This window comes from Momordica charantia, assembly GCF_013281855.1.
Source record: "Momordica charantia cultivar OHB3-1 chromosome 7 unlocalized genomic scaffold, Mcharantia_2.0 BLBB01000007.1, whole genome shotgun sequence".
Classification (NCBI taxonomy): Eukaryota; Viridiplantae; Streptophyta; class Magnoliopsida; order Cucurbitales; family Cucurbitaceae; genus Momordica; species Momordica charantia.
Window position 1 is genome coordinate 8,481,743 of NW_028275165.1, and position 4,981 is coordinate 8,486,723.

The following is a 4,981-nucleotide window of genomic DNA, read 5'->3' on the forward strand; positions in this document are numbered from 1 at the left end:
AATCGTGTACAGTACACAATTTACATTAAACCGTGTACATCAAAAGCGAGGAAAGGAGCTTTTCGGGTTCCAAACCTTCCCCACGACATTAGTGTGTGATCTGCCTGCTAGGGAAACTGGCTACTGGATTCGTGCCCAGCTACGCCTTCAACCACTCGACCAACTCTCCTACAGAATGATTATGGAATAATTTTTTTTATAAAATTAGAAATAGGCGCATACTCTGCATCGGAATCGTGGGGAGTATTGCCTGATCATTTCTACAAACTTATTCCCGGCTTCAATGTTCTCAATTGCAAACATGGGCTTTTGTGAGAACCATTTGAATCAAGTAATGTAGTGATTCAAAAGGTTCAATGGAGAGTTGTATGCAACGTTCGGGAAGGATGAATCGCTCCCGAAAAGTAATCGGTTGATTCTCTCCCAATTGGATCTGTCAAGAACGAGCTAATGACTACAGGGGAAGCGTGTTTTTTTAACGATTTTTTATCGTTCTTTACCCCACAAATAGAACATGCTGAGCCCAATCTTCTTCATGTAAAACCTGCAACTATGGTAGAGTATTCATGTGGTATTTTTTCAGATTTTGCACGTGTGATTCTGTTGGAATCCTCATGGACAGAAAAAGATTGCAGTGCTCAGATACGCTTGTGAAAGAGTATAATGAATGAGAAACATAACTTAGTGGAAAAGGAAGTTATCGAGAGATGACAGCTAGGAGGTGGGCTTGGAAGCAGCCATCCTTTGAAGAAAGCGTAATAGCTCGCCCTTCCGATCGATCACCTGAGAAGCCATGTAACGAAGGGGGTTCTTATTTGTACAAATGGTACTTCGAACTTGGAACGAGCTTAATTGCGGATCCAGCACAACAATAAAAATGTCTAATGTGACTAGAACAAAAAAAGAAATCGTTGAAAAGGGGTATATATCTCTTGTAATGCTTTCTACTATTCTGAAGCACGATTGACCGGAACTGGAGTCTTACGAGGGATTTGTCAAATCTTTGATGATTCCATCATATATGATTGAGTTGCGAAAACTTCTGGATAGATATCCCACATCTGAACTGAATTCTTTCTTATTATATTTTATATTTGTTATATGATATGAGACAAAAAATAAGAAATGACAATCCATGGATGAATTGAAAAAGAAAGCAAGAAGGAGAGGCTAGAAAAGGTGAGGCAAGGGGGCTAGACGCAGCAGAGCGACAACTCGGGAGGATTCCCCACCGGCCTCCCTTGTTCGGGCTCTCGCTCGAATCGGAACCTTTATGCGGAGAGAGACTTCTTTGGGAAAAAGAACTTGAAAACGAATCCTAATAATTCATTCGGTAGGATGGCGGAAGAATCGACACCAACACCTTTTGACAACACTCGATTTTTGGAATTAATTTGTGTATTGAATTAAAGATCGAGAGGAATCGCGCCGACGATGAACGGGACTAAGCGATCTGCCGAAGCGGGAAGAACTTTTCTCACGAGTGAGTTATCGATTTTTTTTTCTAATTTCTGGAGTTTTAGCTCCTCTTAGCAAAGAGCCAGAGAAGCTTTCGAGTTATGAATCACTTCTGGTTCCGGGTCCGCAACCAGAAATTTGCACACTCAGGTGCAAGATATCCCATTGCTCCTACCGGTATAGTTGCTCACTTCGGGAAGAGCGGACGAAAAGAGGAGGCCTTTGCTTTATTTGCTACCAATATAACATATCTTGCCTGGTTGATTTTTTAGATCCAGATAATGCGAAGCGATGAGTTGGCTATTTACACGAGTTCACCCAATTTTTTTTATGTTATTTATTCTTTAAACCATAATAATTTGCAGGCTGAATTCGGAAAGTATACAAACTTAAATTTAATTTCAATTACAAACTAAATCCAAATCCAATAATAAGAGTTCATTACACGAGTTGGTTGAAAAATAAACAAACTGAAATATTACAAAATATGGATAAAAACTCATGTACCACATGGTCGTTGTCTTCTCTGGTGACCTACACGATGAGGTTGAAGCCTATCAATGTGTGATGATGAATGATGAATCATATTATCGATATCTTACTGCGTTACCTCAATAGGTGATAACTGTGGATGAATTGAACTTTATGCGATGTCTATATGAACTACAGGTGTAGGAATCATAATAAAATCTGACTAAACTGTGGTAGTCGTAATCTGATCTTCAACTATTGGAAGCTCTAGATCTCTAATGTTATCATGTATAGGTGGTTGTCGCCTACGATGAGCACGCCTCTCAAAGTTGAAAGAAACTGGTCTACTAGTGCCCTCCTAGATGTTTATGTTTTGAATAAAGTTCTCATATAAAGAACCCAACCGCGGTAATGCAACGTTCTGCACTTCATTGACAAAAAAATTCTAAAAAAAAGTATATAAATTTAAATTAATATCATAATTAATTAATTTAAGAAATGTAATACTCACCGTTTGATCGTAAAAAGCACTCTATGTGTAATATATTTTCTCATGACAGAATTATACCAATTTGAATAGTCAAGGTAGTCGGCCTATCTGTTACATCACCAATTATACATTGGTTACGACGTTGACGCCACATTGTTATATATGCTGCATGCTGGTGTCACCAATCATGATCATGCTTTCCTTGCAAGTTTAATTTATGTAATTGTGAGTCCGTATCACAATATGATGGAATAGTTTGTCTTAGCCCAAATTGTCGTAAGACCCGATTTGATTGATGAAACTTGATAATATGAAAACATATAAGAGAACCTTCAGTTAACCATATATCTCTACCATTGTGACAATATTCAAGCAATAAAGTCATAATATGGTGAGTATATGGTTCCCAATTAATCTGAAATTAATAATAAATGTATTAATAACATAGATATCTATTTATTCATAAGTAGTAAATAAAATGCAAATTTTACCTGACTGGGCATAAATCGATCAAAACATATACGACACTGGATCAACATATTTGTGAATTGCTCAGAAGCAATTAAAACTCCATTCCATCTCCAAGTTTATGAAATGAATGAGTTTTAAGTATATAACATATAATTTATTATATAAATTTTGAGCATATAACATAGAAAAATAATAAACATACCGAGAACTAAGAGGACGTCTTACGTATTGATTAGGAGTCACTAAATGTTGTTGTGGAGCAATGATGGGAAATCTATGCCAATCCCATACTTGCAAAAGGTACAAGTGGTCCTACTATTTTTAAAGCATCAGATCGACTAGCTCGACACAATTCTCGATACCACCATGCAAGACATGCAATATCCCATGAATACTGTCCAACTGTCTCAACATCGCTTAGGAGAGGAAGAAACATGAGATGCATAAATGTGTTAGACTTATCAGCAAACAGATACCCTCCTATAAGCTGCATAATGTACGCTCTGGTATATCTGTGTATCGTAATTTCATTAGCATCTTGTGGTAATTCTGTGAATTGCTATGCTAACTATGGAATATTCAATCTAGACCCCTTAAGTTGAGTAGGTCAGACTCTTAGTAAATGCTCACACATCATAATCCAATCATATTACAAAGATCCAGTAATTGGCTCTCCATTAATCGGTAGCCCAAATTGAACTACGACATCCTGTAATGTAATGGTTAACTCTCCACCACGCATATCAAATGAATGCGTTTCTTGCCTCCACCGCTCAACTAAAGTTGTGATAAGATGTCAATCTAACTGGATGGATCATATTTAAGCGACTCCCCAAAAGCCAGATTGTTGTAAATATGGAATCATACATTGATCTAAACTAATGTTGCAACAAACTACAGCCTTTCGTCTTCAACAATTCAAAATTACTGTAGATCCAGTATCTCATATATGTTTTGATCGATGTGTACGTTGTAAATATAATTAGGTCAAATCTATAGGTCCTTGATCCATATTTAATGCTGAATATAACGAATAATGAAGATACTACGAATTGTCATGCATAATAAAATATAAATAATATAGTCCAAACACTCCAAGCAATTGCATTAATATATTACAACTCCAAACATTCCATTTTGATAGTGAGAATCAAGTAATCTCATATGCTTCCATATGTAAGTATAAAATAATATAATTAAATTCAATATTAATAAAATATCACAAATAATTACGGGAAGTTGAAAAAAAAAAGACCTTATCCATCCATGTGTCTAGAATAAGCGACGCTTGAATTACGAGGTGGACAAGTGCGATTATTGTGTCCTTGACACTTGCAAAGTCCAGAATGAAGCTTTGTTCTCGCCTCCCGCCAATCCATTTCATTGTGAATGTGCGAGGTCTTTGGGCGACCATGCTCTCTCAATAAATTCGGATTAGGATGAATGATATCAAACTTTGCGTCTGGCCAGTAGTCCCTATGTTGTATAAGGTGAAATTGAGATTTATAAGATCGTTCATATTCTGATAATCTGTACAACTTCTCAAAAAAGGGCATATGTTTCAAACGAATACTTTTGCAAACTACAATCGCATGAAAGTAAGGTATCTTGAATGATTGCCACTTATTGCAAGTATATGTATTGTCTGTCGAACAAACAATTTGAGTATATGTTGACCCTTGTAAGGAGATAACATATTCATTCCCGTTTCAACATGGAAAGTTTTCGTGCTTCGGTCAATAGATGTCACTGAATGTGAAGCTACTATTTTCTCCCACTTGTTGAGTTTATTCAAAGCATATTTCGTATATTGTTCACCACGTGCTAATGCCTCATCAATCTTTTCTCTACGTTTCTCAAAATATGCAATTGTTTGATAAAACGTGAACTTAACCAATGCAGTGGTCGGCAACATTCTAGCTCCCTTGAAAACATCATTAATAAACTTTGCTAGGTTAGTTGTCATCCAACCATATTGAAACTCTTTGTCATGTGATTGTGTCTATTTTTCTACATTTATATGGGAGAAAAATTCAAAACAATTTGGACTTAGTTATTCCAACTCTTTCATATATTTTTCAAATTTATGCT

General features: G+C 36.3%; 1 pseudogene; it reads right to left on the minus strand.

The window, feature by feature from the left end:
* Positions 1 to 2,597: 2,597 nt before the first annotated feature.
* Positions 2,598 to 3,902, minus strand: LOC148210261 (serine/threonine-protein phosphatase 7 long form homolog; annotated as a pseudogene).
* Between the last annotated feature and the right edge of the window lie 1,079 nt (positions 3,903 to 4,981).